The sequence below is a fragment of the Lonchura striata genome, chromosome 3 (assembly GCF_050655825.1).
Source record: "Lonchura striata isolate lonStrDom1 chromosome 3, ASM5065582v1, whole genome shotgun sequence".
In the NCBI taxonomy this organism is placed as follows: Eukaryota; Metazoa; Chordata; class Aves; order Passeriformes; family Estrildidae; genus Lonchura; species Lonchura striata.
This window is the reverse complement of record NC_140705.1, coordinates 89502132-89518079: the sequence shown is the minus strand read 5'-3', so window position 1 is coordinate 89518079 and position 15948 is coordinate 89502132. Positions and strand designations below refer to the sequence as shown.

Below are 15948 nucleotides of genomic sequence, written 5' to 3'. Positions count from 1 at the left end.
AGGCTTCCGAGGCTGCTGCATGAGAAAGCGAGGAGCTTTTGAGTCTTTGGCAAAGTCAGGGGCGAAAGAGTTAACTGAGCATCCACCAGCCTTGGTTCCATATTGGCTGTCAGCGTATGGACTGTAATTAAACACAGCCCCGTGGCAAAGTGACACCACCGACCTTGACTTTAAGATGCCATTTTCGACTGGCCAGGCCAGAGTAGAGAGGGCAGTTGCTGAAGCGCACAGACATGCTTATTCGAAAAGTTTAAGGGCATGTTGGAAATTTCAAAAGGTTGGTTTGACAGGAAAGGCTGCTCTCTGCAGCCTGCCTCTTCAGCCAAATGATAAATGCTTCGCTGTGCTCTCTCTTGTCTCTGATGTGGTTTTGACAGATGTATCTTGATTTTGTTTGCGGTTTACACAACCACATGTCAGCCATACAAATGTCCAAGGCAGTTCTGTTTTGTGCAACAAACAATATGAAATGTAATTTAAAAAAAGAAAAAAGGGTAAAGAATTCAATTTCTTACAATAATTTTTTTCTATTTTAATAAAATCAGAAAGCCATTGGCCATGCAGATATTTTCACAAATGAGGTTAAAAAAATAAAAGTGTACAATGTGAAAGAAAATCCCAGAGCCCTGGGAGTGTAACAAGGCATGCTCTGCTTTTAAAACCCTACTAGTAAACAAAAGTACTGCCCATTTGCAGTGAGCATTTCAGATCACTTCAAACCGTGCCAATACTGCCAGTTGAAAAAGGCAAGGCTGCAGCATATCAACCCCAATGAATGCTTGAACCAGTTTCAAACTCCCCCTCCAGTGATGTTTGGGATATAGCACTGCCGGTACCTCTCTTCGGGGAGCCCACAGGACCGCTTGGAGTTGTCAGAGGTGCAGTACATCATCACATGATGTGCTGGAGCTTGTCTTGGGCTTGCTTTGGCCACGACGTTAAACCATAATAGGGCAGTAGGCACTGGGAGGTGCAGCAGAATCCTCCCGCAGCCTTCCCTGGCCTCTGAGACGGCCGCCAAACTCTGCCGTAGAGTTGCAGTTTGGAGGTTTTGTGGTGGCAGCAGATCCGTATTGGTGCATGGGTGTCTGTCTGCACACGTGTCTGTGTGCAGAGCCATGTGCGTGTACACGCAGATGCCATGTGAACAAGTGTGTGCTGTTTCTGCAGAGTAATGGGTCTTTCCTTGAAACCTGAATATCTCTACGTTTAAGAGGAAACACAGGCTCAGCTAGTGCTAAGCTATATTTTGAATGAGACTAAAACCTCACCAAGAATTCCCCATATAGCACTTCCCAGACACTGATGTTAATGGTATGGTTTCTTTCCCAGAGTGGTAGAGGGCAGTGCCCATTTCCATGTGCTGCCTGCAATCTGACGGAAAGCAAACAGAAGTGTAGGGAGTGATTAATGAAGCAGGAGCCTAGCGGAAGGGATTTGTAGTCTTCCAAGCTCTGGAGCCATACTAAATCACCAAATATGGAGGAGCGGTGGTATGATGTAATGCTGTATTTACATACGGCTCCGCTCCGCTCAAAAGACAAAACACAGTATCTGTCAAGCAAGAATTAAACATGCTGTCATCCCCGTGGACCCAGATCGGTCCCTGCGCTGGAGGGATGGCCACACTGAGGAGTCTGCACAAGGGGAACCTTCTCTGCTGAGGGTTTTGCTCTGACGCTTGGTGCAGGAGGCTCAGTGAGCCAAGTCTGGCTTTGGCGGGGTGCAGGTGACGCGAAGCGAGGAGGATTTGGGCTCGTGCACTGTCACGGGGCCGTTAATTCAGAAAGGGCTGTGGTTTTACCTGCCGTAAATCTTTCGCTGAGCAGAGGTGGTGGCTGAGGACAAGGGGCATGGTGGCAGGGCCTGATCCTGCTCACTTGAACACATAAGTGGGCTTGACTGGGAGCAGGCTTGGCGCTGTGCAGCAGGGTCCACAGAGCAAGCCATGAGTGGCTCCTGAAAGATGGAGTTGTGGTTGTCAGGACTCTTCTGCCCCAAGGTTTCTGGCTGTGGTGCCCAGCCATGCCTATACAGATAGGAGGTCCAAGAATGCAGGTTCTCTGCACCTCCCTGGCTGGGCTGCAGCTCAGCAACGCTGGGGTCCCTTCGCTCTTCCTGGTGGTTGGAAATGCAGCCTGGCTTTGGGAAAAGAAGGTGTACCAGGAGTTAACGGTGCACTGTTCCTCCTCTTCTTGTTCTCATCTCCCTTTTCAGCTGGATGCGGTTGGAGTTCAGCTCCCTTATGTCACAAAGAAGTGATAGCTGGAGTGACCCATTGCTTGCAGTAGTTTGAGGAGTCCTTCAGTAAAATTTCCAGTGAAGGTCTTGGAGCCTGAACTGTGAAGTTCAGGCTTCAGGAAGGCCCCTACAAAGAACCTCAAACTCTTCCAATTCAGCTATTTATATCTGATTTCTGTGCAATAATACAAAATGCAAGCTTTGAGTGTGTAATTAAAGGGAAAAAAACCCCAGAAGGTGCCCTTGGAAAATACACAGAAGTTGGAGAAGTGATTCTTTCTGCTAAAAGACCATAAAATACATATTTTGTAGCAATATAAAAATGTTCCAGATTAGTTTTGAGGATGGAAGAGGTGTTCCAGGTTAAGCCTGGATACAGAGGTGCTGTGGGTGAGCTCCGGGTGCAATTTTTTCCTTGCCTGCAGTTTTCTAATCAGTAAGTTGGGGTGTTACAGTAAAAGAGAATCATAAGTAATGGTTAAAGATCTATGGAAGAGGAAGGAGGCAGTGAGACTCATTCAAATGCAGGGAGAAGTGTCTGTTTTAACTGTCCTTAAGCTACTCTTTATCTTGCCATTTTCCAGAGTCAGGGATGAGGACAGGAGCTTATGTGTGTGTGTGTGTGTGTGCAGCCTGTGCAGCAGCTGTGGGATCCATACAGGTGCAGGCATGTGTCCATACCTGGCTCTTCCGTGTAGGTGTCTGCCTGTGCAGTGCAGCTCTGCCTTGCTGAAATGCCATAAATTTAAAAGAAAATTAATAGGATATGTTGTGTGGGTCCAACGAGGCAGCTTTCATCAATATGTATGTCAAAGCCTCGCCACCAGATACCGGCAGCCCGTGATTTGCAGTGAGGGCAACGGCAGGGCTTTAGTTATCCGCTCTCGTATTTTACAATAGGGGGAAATATTAACTGAAGTATCTGGAGATCAGTGAATGTAAAATCGCTGTTCACTTATTGAAAAGGCTGAGGAAATATTTATCGCCTGTCCGTGTCAGGTTTTGGTGTTTTTTTGTTGGATGTATGAATCCGAGGGAATTAATGAAAGGTTGGGGTTGGGGTGAAGAAGGATCTTAAATGTTACTTGGATGCAGTTGGGGGAACACTTTGGAGTGCTGCTGCAAATTCCCCTGTATAATGCCGAGTGTGGATCTGTGGATGCTCTATTTACTGTACAAACGGGGGAGGAGGAGGGGAGGTCATTTTAACTGCTCAAATCCTATATTCTCAAGCTGCTTATGACATTCAAATTAAACACGTGGGAAAATAATGTAAGAAATCCTCTCTCTGCTGCAGTCGGGGAAGGTGAACATCGTTTGGTACTAAATTTGAGACTGAGTATTATTTGATTATTACAGTTCATGGGAAGTAATGTCTTTAAGCAGAAATTTTTTTGGGCTGTTGTTAGTAGTTGCCATTATAATTCCGTAGGTTGTGACTGTCGATTCCTTGTTTTGTTTTGTTCCGGAGACAAAAAAATACTGCTGTCTGCACTGAATAGTTAGCATTTCATCTGGACAATAAGATGAAAGCTTAAAAATAAAGGAGGGGAAGAAAGAATATGAGAAGATTTTGAAGTCAAATTCTGGCTGCTTTCCCCATACAAAGAAGGAGAGAGAGCAGGCTGGGTAAAATATTGCAGACAGGAAAAATTAGTGAGGGTGCTACCCAAATTCTCCCATGCCCGAGGTTTGGAGCGCTGCACACAAGCTGTATTTGTAAATAAGACAGAGAAAGGTTGTGAACCGGCATCTTGGCTGTTTTGTCAAAGTACAATGTCAGAGAAACTCTTTCTAAGACAAATTGTAAATAGAAGTGTCATGATGATTGCATGATTGAGCTCTAGAAGTGTCTTGCAATTGTTGGCATTGTCAGAAGACTTTTGAAAGCTTAATTAAAGGCGGTAGCCTGTGCGGCTGTGAAATATACTTCTCGGGGGGAAAAATGTAAAAAATGTAGGGGATCAAAAAGTTGCTGTAATGCTGCTCGTGCAGGGATACAGAGAAGAGTCAATAGTTTCCCTGCTTCCCCCGTTGCCTTTTATAAATAACGTTTTTTGAAGAAGCAAGCACGTGACACCAATATCATCCTTTGTATGATGTAAAGATTGTGTTACTTTTCCTATTCCCTGCTGTTGCAGACAGTTAATGTAAAAATGGCTATTTATTGGAAGCACAAATATGAGTTCACTCGAAGCACAGAAGCAGGGTATAAAGTTTTCCTCTGCCTCTGCCTTCCAGGGGAGCATCACAGTGTTGTGGTGCCCTGTATATTTCTGCTGGGTTTTTTTTGTTTCCTGCAAATCAGATCTTCTGAGAGGATGAGAAACATATTTTGTGTTCCTTCTCCTATTGCATGGGACACTGAATTGTGGAGCTGTCCATGAGCAGAGGCATCACTGCATCTGAAGTGCTGGTGGTTCAAGAGGCAGCCTGGCACTCGTTAAGCTCCATACAGATTTTGAAAGGTGCATGTTGGCATCATGTGCCAAAAGCTTTGGATGCAAGGCTCTGTGCAGAGAGTCCCAGCAAGGAATGCTGGGTGATGGAAACTGAGGCAGGGAGTAAATTAAACACCTTCTAATTAGCCCGGTGGGAGAAGTGAAGTTTTCCCTAAACATTCCCATAATTTGGTAATGCCTCTTTTAAAGAGGAGGAGGCCTATTAGCATCACCCTGTTTTGTATATGCTGCCCTCAGCCCATAAGTTCTTTCTTGTTTCATTCAAATAATAAAGACGATTAAAGAGGCTTGCGAGGCACCATCAGGCAATGGGAGCCTCCAGTTGTTTGCCTGCACACATCCTCATTCGGACAAAATATTTTTCGGACAAAATTCCTTTCAGGCTTTGGTCTGCTTTTGTATCCACTAGTACCAGCTTTGTGCAATAGAAGGCATTTAGCATCAAGCTGGACATGGCCTGGCACACTGCCACTTGTGTTTTGTTGTGGTTTTTTTTTTTTTTTTTAGCTAATCGCTGAGGATCTCTCATTACCTTTCTGCTTGTTGTGATTTTGTTCAGGTCATGATGCTGCCAGGGATGTTGCGAGTCTAAGGAAGTTGTCTTCACTCAATGGCAGGCATTTGAACAGAGCTTCCATCTGGAGCACTTGGTTTTATGTGTCAGCTACTGGGGTATTGCACAAGTCCATAAAACACATCAAGTCCATGTATTTCAATCTATTAAGACTTACATATATGTATGTTCATACTGGTAGCATGGCCCTAAAATTAACTATTGGGTGGATTTTTTTTTTGTTTGTTTTTCCCTTGGGCTAATGAATATAATTTTTTCTCTCTGTGTACATAGAGAGCCTGCTCCAGCCTGATGCCTGGTGACGTTGGGCATAGCAGTTTTGGGCTCATGTAGGTAGACACCAGTACATGGATTGTTGAGATTTATGGCATACTTTTAAGAATAACAGGCACTTTAATGGACCCACAAACCACCCAAGCAGTTGGGATGATCTGATAATGAAGTTCCATGAAACACAGTTTGCACTGGAGGGGGCCCACCTTGGGTGTGCTTTGTGCTGCACACTCTGCACAAGATGTGGATCAGACTCTTGCAGAAACTGTACTGGTGGCTGTGGACCCTATGGATGAGCAGACCAAGTGCTCATATTATTCAAACCTTCCTGTGTTAATGCCAAATGCATTTTAAAGCCCATAAACATCCTCCCCGTCTCTCTAATCAGGTTTAGTATGCAACGCATCCCGCACGGGGTTCAGCCAGTTTGTTTTCCAACCTTTATTGGCCAGCTGCACTCACTGTGCATCTTTAAAATATTTCAGCAAGGTTTTTTTTTTGCTCTTCTATCACCGAGGCTGGTAACTTGGTGGCTCATTCTTCATTCGGAGGTGGCATTGCCTGGGGTTGGCGAGGGAAAGGTTTGCGGTGTGGGGTGTGGCAAGGTCAGCCCCGATCCCAGCAGGGAATTTGTGTTCTTCATTTGCCTTTACAATCGGAGCACAGCTACTGTACCTTGGAGCAGCTCTCAGGTGTGAGCTCAGATGGGCGCATGTAAATGTCCTGTCAGATGCAACACAGGAATATTAATGTTTCCTCAGCACCACGCTATAATAAAGCTGTACACAGCCAGCTTAATATGCAGCCGGGCTGGGGAATTGTATAAACTTCGATAGCCCAGTGTGAATGACAGCGGTGGAAAAAAAAAAACCTCAATATGCCACAGTTTCCATTCTTGTTTGCCTTTGATCTAAAGCAAAATGAAAACATCCTCCTCTTTCCCTTCTCATTCTGAATAGGTGTCCTTCCTCTGCAAAATTAGATAGTAAGTAAGAAAAGAAGACAAAGTATGGGGCACAGTGCAGAATTATTTGAAGCACATTAACTTCGACCCGCTGGGAGATGTAATTTTTTCAAGTATTAGCAAACATTTATTTTTTATACTTGGGATTGTTGGCATTGCTTTTCATTCTTTTTTTAGCATCTGGGTCTGGTTGAAACAAAGAAAACAGAGCCACCACAAACCGTCCCTTTTGCCCTCTGGCTTGGGCATGGCCCAGGCTATACATCCTTCTTGCAGAGGTTTCATTTGCATTTTCTTGTTGTGTTTGAATCTTCAGCTCCATCCAAAGGTGTCTGTTTTTCAGTGCGGTTGTGTTTGAGGATTTTTAATAATGTGCTCATTTAACTGAATCAACAGCTGTCAGGAGCGGTTGTAGTAAATCCACAAAATGCACAAAGAAAAATACATACATTCCGTGAAACAAAACACTTGAAACAAATTGGCTGCCAAAAAAAGCTGCTGAATTCTGGATTTGCAGACAGTGCACCAAAGTGTTTCTTCTCTGTGCTTTCCCCGGAGACCTCTCCCCACTTGCCTGCTGTAATTCTACTGGAACTTTTTACCTGAACAGGTTGCTTTTAAAGAAAAAATCCTATCACTTCCCGATCTGGTGGATATGGAACTCAGCTACAGCTTGGATTTTTGTGTTCCACACTAAATACATGAGACACTAAGAGCGGGGCAAGAGCAAAAGCCAAATAAGTGCCCTGCCGACAAGGCAGGAGGCTCAGTATCCCTGGGAAGTAGCTGTCAGGAGAAGCTATTCGTCTCTGCCCTTCCAGGTAGGCATTGTTAGGGTGCAGAATTCCCACTGTAGTGGGTGTGCTGGTTCAGGGAGACGTGAGGAGCTTTGGTCAGTCAGAACCAAGGACTTTTTGCTTCCACCCTCCCCTGCTTTGCCTAAATGCTGTACAATTACACCTACAATTTGATCTTAGCTGCAGATAGAAAAACCTCTGCCTAAATAAACAATGGAATTACTGCTGAACAACAAAGGCTCAAAGAAGAGCCTTGCCTTTAGTGGTGTTATTATTGTTGTTGTGGATAATAATATTATTATTACTACTGTTATTATTACTGCTATTACTACAGCTATTACCTCTTTAAAATTATGCATCACACTTCCTCGTTCCTTTAGGAAGTAAGGAGTTTAATTTTGCTTTAATTGCTTGCTTAATTGATTTATCAGGTAGGGAAATATAAAATGCAAAAATACAAATGTGGTGTGTTGTATTCCCCCCCCCCCCCAATATTTGCAACAATTAATTTGTCACCCAGCATTACTTTGCTTCAGCGTCACAGCTGGGTTTTTTTCAGAAATTGAATGATTCATCTGGGTTTTGTTGCATTTTAGCTACTGAGTTTATTCTTTGTGGAGTAAGAGAATAGATCAGCAGAACTGTCGTTCAGCCAGGGCATCGTGAGTGCACAGAGCATTTACTGTGTGAGGGTGGCTGGGGGCTTTTCCCTTTGTTTCTCTATTACTGATGGTGATTTTCATGTTTAGGGAAGAGTTGTTGTGCAATGAGAAACAGTAGTCTGGAAGCCTTGTTCTCCTTGAGGAGCTAGAACACAGTGGGATGCATTTGGAAAAAGAGATAGAGGCTGTATTATTTTGTAATAAACTATAAACTGTCCTATGTTAAATTTGTGTTACGTTAGAAAAAAATCAATAAGGAAAAATTAAGTTCTGATAAAGATACTCTTGGATCTTAGAAAATAACTGCTGTCCTTTTAACTAAAACATTTGAGGAGCTTCAAAGAGTATGTATTTCTTCTGATCTTAGAGCTGTATGACTGGTAGCAGGGAAAAAAATCTTATTCTACATACAAGTGGATTGCTTAACAAGTCAGCACAGACACGTACTTGTTTGTACCATAGAGATAAAAATTCCTGTATAAAAATAATTCAGTTGCTGACAGCAGGCATTGTGCTGGGGCTGCCTCTTTTGTGTTGGCCGGGGGTCAGGGACCATGGGTCCCACTTTCTGCCGGGGGGGTGGCTGTCACGATCGCTTGCTGGAGCCTGGAAATAAGTTAATTGCTTTATTTTAGGGAATGCGCAGAGCCCAGTAGTGTGGTTTTTATGTCTCTGGAAACAGAGAAAGAAGCGGGGGGAAAAAAAAATATCCTAATAGGGGACATGACTTGAAGGCAGTTTGGGAGACCGTGGCCTTCAACAGCTTGGCGGCCCGGCAGTAGTTTCTAAAACTTTTGTTTTGAATCTAATTCTGATTTATGCTGTCACATCCCATACTGGCCTTCCCTGTACTCTCTTTGTGTGAAGTAATGTTAGTGTTGAGGGGGGAGTTGCTTAAAGCAGGGGACTCGTGGTCAATCCAGATGTTTGCTGTTGCGGCTGTTGCACGGCACCGGTCCTATTGTGCCCAATAAATGTAAAAAAAAGCGGGTCATTAGCACAGCTCCAGGCATCATCTGTTTTGCTCTGCAGGGGTGCAGGTAGGATAAGCCATGAGGTCGGAGAAGGCTGGTGAGGTGGGAATAGGAATTATTTGAACATTTATCCACCCTTCCAAGTCGGGGTGCCGAGGACGCAGCCAGCGCTTTCCACAGCCCGCCGCCCCCCCCCCACCCCCCCAAAGCTCCTTCTGGGATCGGTGGCAGAAGTGTCTCCCCTGCTCTGTGCCCTTGGCGTGGCTGGATCAGGCCGGCCGAGAGCGGAGCCGAGTTGCGAGCGGCCGGCGCTGAGCCGTGTCCCCGCAAACTCCGCTGGCTCGGCGGCCGCAGCTCTGCTCCCCGGCAGCACCGCCACTTTTGCAGTGGCACGCTCCGGTGCCGAGATCTTTTCATCCCTCCCTTTTAAATGCAGCGAGTCCTTAAAATTAATGCTCCTGCACTTTGGTGAAAATAATGTTTTTATAATACATTCGCCGTTTACATGGAAGATGTGACTTGAGGGGGAAAAGGCTTTTTTGGAGGGTGGTGGAAATCTTGTTAATCTGCTCTCGGAGAACGGCACACAATACTGCCTATGAGCAAGTCTGTGCTGCTTTTGATAAATTACCATGTTTAGAGATAGGTCTGGCTCTTAAGGGCTTAGTTTTCTGAACAAAGTCCATAACAATGTTTTCTGCCTCTGTTAGTCTCCAGCCCCTTTGGCTTGACTCGGAGCCCTGTGTTTAGTTGAAGCTCCGTCTGGAAGATATAACAATTTTGCATTAAAAAAATAAGGAAATCACAGGAAGAAAAACCCTTTTGCTTTTTGGATGAATCTTACTGATAATTTGCTAAAGCTCATTTGAATTTTAAGTACTTCTTTAATCTTCAAAGGCTAAATTGCTTTATGAATATGCATGGTGTGGGCAGACTTTAGTTCATTACCTAGTTGTAAATTCTAATGACCATTAGGTCCTTGCAGTAATTGCGAATTGTTTTGCATTTTTGATTGGCCTATTAACATGTGCATTCGGCACACATCAGGCCAGCCTGTCAGGCTGCTGAAGGAGAAAAAAAAGGTGAAAATTGTTTTATAGCACCAAGATTCTTAGATTTTCAATCTTGGAAAATTGATGATGTAAAAAAATTAAAGCGGCGTTTTTTCTTCTCAAGATTGAAAGTTCACCCAGAGATTTGACATATTTAATTTACATGATGACTTTGCACTCCTTCATTAATGCAATTTGCATATGAAGCTGTTGTTAATCACTTTTGATCATGTTTTGTGTATTAGCTGCCTCAGTGGCTCTTCTCCCTCAGATGCTCCAGTAGAAAGCAGCAAAATGATGCATCTTCTTGCCAAGTTTCCTTTAGTGAATTGAGGAATTAGGAGTCTAACCTTGAGTAATTAAATATGTTCTATCAGTTCTCTTTCAATGTTAAGTACACTTGGTTGGAAGTGTAGAAGGAAATTGTTCCCATTTGGGGGAGACATTCCTTTAAAAAATAATCCTACATGTGTAGATAGACAAGAATTATTTTCCGTGCTCTGGAGATGCCAGGGCCGGAGGGAGAAGTGACAGCAGGGCAGGATGTGGCAGTGCCTAGACCCCTCTCTTAGCGACCAGTGCTGAAAGCACGTGCCCCAGGCCCCATCCTGTGCTGCCCAGGGGTGCAGAGCTGCTGCTGGCATTGGCGTGGTGGCCCTGCCTTTGGGGGATGCTGCATAAAGGGCAGGGAGCACCCTGTTTGTAGCAGCAAATTGTGCTGCTGGCACTGCTCCTCTTCCACTCCAGCCTCCCAGTTGCCTCAGCACAAGGAAGGGTCTTTTTCTCCTGCCTGTCCAGCAAGGTGTTAATCATCCAGCCCTGGGAGGGGAAAGTGGGAGCACCCTGGCTGGAAGCCTGCTTGGCTTTCATAACCTGCCCGGAGGCCGCCCGCCACCCCTCCTGCCTGGCTGAGGCTTGGCTGGTCCCTGTCCCCTGTCCCCTCACATTGGCAGCACCCCAGTTCCTGGCTGTGGGATCAGGCCCTTGCTGGTGCTTCATCCCTTCGGTTGTCCAGCATTGGTGATTGATGCTCAGCTTTGGTTGGAGAGTTTATCACTGGGTAAGAAGATGAATCGGAGGGGTGAAACGGATACCCTGATTAAAGGAACTGCTTAATGAAAGAAAATAAATGGAGAGGGACAAGGACCATTCTGGAAGGAACAGAAGTATAATTTTAACCTCAGAGGAGACCTGCTGCTGCCCTTCCATGACTTCCACCCATACCATGCTAAAAGCATGGTGCAGTTCAAAGTTGTTAATATTCAGCTGGGAAACAGTATCCAGAACACAAATAAATTATTAAGTGCATGAACTTTTTCGGCAGTAAGATGAACTGATGGGGTCCATCTGTGAGATCCAGGGGCTTTTTATTTGTGTGTGTTGAACGATTCTGCCCTCTCCGACTTCATAGCCTTTGGTCCCTGGCCAAGTGCATGCATAATTGATTCCACACGCGCTATCATTTTCTTGATGTAATTGCTTTAGTAAGATATGTTGAAATCTAATGGATAATTTACTGTATGAAAATGACAAAAAAGTAAACGTTCCTGTTTTGCGCTAGGCGCAGAGAGGAGAGTGCCCTGGTGACCTGCGTGGTCACCCATATGAAACCCACATGGACCATCTGCCACGAGCAGAGATGGAGGTAAATCACTGGAGAAGTACAGGGCAAACTCTGGAATTAATTGGAGTTTTACAGCACAGGTGAAAGCAAAACAGTGGCATTGTTTGGAAACTTTTTTTTTTTTTTCTGGAGTGATGACTTACTTGCTTTTCTAATTGCCAGAATGTGAACTCAGGAAAAAGTTCTCTGAAGAATGCATGGGGGAGGTAGTATTTTTACAAATCAGTGTGTGCTGGACTTGCTATCCAGTGCTACAGAAGGTCCTGGCACTGGTGTCTTGCCTGGCAAAAAGATCTACTCTTCTGGCTGCTAAAATAATGCACCAAATTAAAATCAATGCATCAGTTGGGCTGGGTATATTTTTAGAGATTTTGGAAGTGTAAAAATATCAAATCCACCTATAATTCATCCCCATCCAAAGGAAAATATTCCAATAGAAAATTTGACATCACATTGGTCTTTAAGAAATGTTTTGTTAATCTCATTTCCTTTCCCCCTTCCTTCCCAGTCCTGGAATATTTTGTATTCCTTTCCATAATTTTTTAAAATAGGCTTTTGAGGTGGTGTAGACACAGAAACATTTTCTCATTTGCCTTCCCCCCCCTGCAATGATGTTTTCAATGTACTAAAAGAGGAAAAAATATCCAAGGCAAACCCACATAACTGTAGCAAAACTGTTTCTGAGCAAGTCATAATAATGAACAACACATGATCTGAAATGTGATCAGCAAACATATACTTATGCCAAGGAATTTTTGCCATTCACATACCAAGGTTCTGTAAATCAGTAAACCGCGGCAGAGGAGCCCCCTGCGCGGCGAGGGGAGGAGCAGGAGCCAGGAGCAGAAGCAGGATGGGCTGCTCAGCAGAACTGTCTTGTTCACAGAGCAGGGAATGGGAACAAGTTTTCCCTCTTCTACCTTCCTCATCTCCCTCTTGATCCACACGCCAAAATATGCAGCCTTTAAGGAGGGAAAGTGCAGCCTGAGCTGTCCTCAAAAGCAAAAGCAGACAAGTAGCAAAGGAATGAAATTTCATCACAACGTTTTATGGGATTTTTTTTTTCCTTCCCCCACCTCCCCATCTTACACAGAACCAAAATGTAAATTACTTCTGGTCTTAATTGGATTTAATTATTTCTTTAAGAGAGGATGGGTGGGAGGGGGTGGGAATGGCACACAGCTGTCCTAACAAAACAAAGGAGCCAGAAAACCCTCACTTTCCCCCATGTTGGCTAATAAGCAGTGCAGAGGATCTTAGTGCTGGCAAGCAAATGGAGCGCTCTGTAGACCTGGGGAAGGGGTAAGCGCTGTCGGCAGCCGGGAGCATTAGGAAAAGGCCAGGCTAGCTGTTAGGAAGTGGACTTAAATGGTGATTTGTGGTTTCCTATTAATTTTTGTAACTGCCCTGTGTTTTAGAGCACCCAGCCTGGGTGCTCCCGGCCCTTCCCTTAACCTAAGCCATGTTGCCCAGATGCCTCAGCTCTGCAGTGAAACCCACCCTCAGTATTGGGCTGTGAATCTCTCTGGCTCCTCTGCTCACCTGGGAAGCACCAGCTCCCTGTGGCAGTACTGGGAGGCACTGGGAGTAGATTTGGGTGCCTACCAGCTGGGGTCTGGGGCTCTTGGGTGCCAGCAGTGGGGTCCAGGTAAGCTGATGCTGCTCTGTGGGTCGGTGGCACGTAACACTAGTGGATCTCCAAAAGCTTTACAAGCTTTAATGAATGTGACCACTAACGTGATTTATAGTGCAATTCATTATTGGTATTGGAGGGACTGTATTCTTATTTTGTCATTTGCTGTTAAAATTAATACACTCCATGCTGGCTATAAAAGTGTATTTGCATTTAATTGCAAGTCAGAATGAATTAGTGGATATGATTTAAACCTTAACTCACTCCCTAAAAAGAAATCTTTGGTGGGAAAGGAAGAATCAAGCTCTGTGCTGGATTTCTTTGGTGGACATAGGGATGGAGACAGGAGTCGGGAGAGGAGGGGGCAGGCGGGGGTTTGGTTTTTTTGTTGTTGTTGTTTTTTAATTCTTGCTGTTGCTTTCAGCAAAAAAATGCCTTTGCCAGGAGGGGCTTAGGCAAAGTGGTCAAGCACATCTGCTCCTGGGAAGGTAGGGAAGAAAAGAGGTTACTACTAATAGGGCAGCAGCACAAAGGGAAAATTGTACACTGGAAGCATTAGTCTCCTCGGCGGTGGTGTGGCCAGACTGGTTTAGCAGACAGGATGATAGATTGCTTTGTCAAGGGTCCCAGGGTGTGCCCTGAACTTGAAGCACTTTGTTTATCTTGAATAGAAAGGGAAAAGCACAGACATAATCGATGTCTGGTTTTTTAGGAGGGAGGAAGAGGTAGAGGAGGGAGCGAAGGGGTGGTGGCAGCGGGGGGAGAGGCCCTGGCTGTTGCTCTCCATTAACAGATGAACTTGGCTTAAGTCCAGAGTTTGATGAGAGAGTGTCACAGCTCTGGAGCCGGCCAGCCTTTTCAATAATTTTCTTTTTTTTTTTTTTTTAATACCTGCTGACTGCACATCAAATGCTCCCAGGTCTTTTGGCTAAAGGCAAGAAGAGGGAGAGGGGAGGGGGGGAAAGACACAGCTCCGTTTTTTCCTTCTGAACCAGTTGAGACCAGTCCCTTGGCCACGCACGCAGGTTCTATCATCTTTCCTGGCTCGCTGTTGGGGAAAAAAAGAGTTGTCACTGTGCCAGTAACCTGAGGGCCCAGGACAGGAAAAAAAAAAGAGGGGGTTGCTGTTCTGAGAGGCAAACTAAACTGAAGAGTGTGAGAGCAGGAGGGGCGTGCGTGAGTCTGGGAGATTTCAGAGATAGCAGGAGTTAAATTGGGGGGTGAAAAGCATGTCTGCCTGGCTGGGGAAAGCAAACCCTGAGGGCAGACCTAGTGCAGGTCCACAGCTTGTGCATGACAGCAGCCTTTTCATGGTGGCTCCCACCCATTCAAATGACTTTATGAGAAGAAAAATCAAATTGATCCCCTAGTGCAGAGCTGAGCTAGGTGTGAAGGTGGCTTCACTTCCAGCCTTTATGCAGCCCTCACAGAACATTGCTGGGCCATGCCTGATGTCAAGGTGCTTCGTCGGGAGGTGAGAATATAAGCAAAATGCCGTGGTGGTGAGAATAAAGACAAAATCCGAAATCTTTACTGGGTTACTGTTGTTTTTACTTAAAGTTCCTTGCTCTGCAAAAGGTGGATGTGGTGGGCATGTTGTACATGAGGCCGCAGGGATGTTCCAGGGTCGGAGCTTCTTCCCAAGGGTGCCTAGATAGCGTGTAGGTGGCCCCAGAGCACCTCTGACTTGGAAACACAATCTGAATTTGTGGTTGTTTTGGGTGTTTTTATTTTTCGTTGTTTCTGATTATGCCGTTTCTGACAGTTGTTCAGCTACGTACCAGTCTTGGCAGGAGTCTGAGCCTGTAACATCCTGACATTTTTGCTTTTTAACAGGCCAGTCTCATCGTGCTGGAACAAACAGCAGCTTAACTGCATTTCACTCTGGCTCATTTGAATAACGTGTACTCTGGTCAAACAAGAAACTCCTCAAAGGAAGAGCTTGACGCCTTGTTTCCCTTCATGCTGATGGAAGGTGGATTTCAAAATGCTCGGAAAGAGCATGGCTGGGAAAACACAGGCTCCCCTTGCTGCAAAGGGCAGCTTTTTCAGAGGTGTGAAGGGTAGGTTGGAGTGGGCTGGGTCACCTGCCTGTCCTCTGTTCCTTTGATGTGTTCCCTGCATCATGCCTTGCTGGGAATGATGAGGTGTGCTTGGCACTGGAGGCTTTACATCATGTAGCTATCCCTCTTGGAAAGTGGGCACACGTAGGGATGGCCTCTGTTAGTTAAAGCTTTGCCTGATAACTTTGATTCATGTGGGCATCTAGGTCTGTGAGTCCTGGTTTTCAAGGGGGCTGGGAATATCATATACTGCCATGGTTCCAGCCTTGTCTCCTCTCATTCCCCTTCACGTTCTTAGCTAGCAGCTGGTGATGTGCAGTGCACTGAGCTTTGCTCTGTGGGGGGAAAGTACAAAGGCTGGGAAGAGGCTGTGGGATACAGCTCCATGAGGCTTAGTGCCAGGGCTCTGGGTCTGAAAATTTCCTTCCTTACACGGGCTCTTGCCTTGCTGCTCATGTTTTGTGTCAAGACTGTAGCTGGTTTGATGATCAGCTTCCCAGAGACTTGGCACCCCTGTGTTTTTTCCCAGGAGTTTGCCTACGCACGTGCACAGCTCCCATTTGTGTGTGTATGCATGTGTGTGTAATGCCTGCACAGGACTCCCTGTTATCAGCTGATCGAGGTGTTTA

The 15948-nt window shown here is 45.3% G+C and overlaps 1 protein-coding gene across 6 annotated transcripts in view; it reads left to right on the top strand.

Moving 5' to 3' along the window:
• The window catches only part of BCL11A (BCL11 transcription factor A), a 75241-nt gene that overhangs the window by 6816 nt on the left and 52477 nt on the right, over positions 1-15948 (top strand). The gene's annotated exons all lie outside the window — the stretch shown is intronic.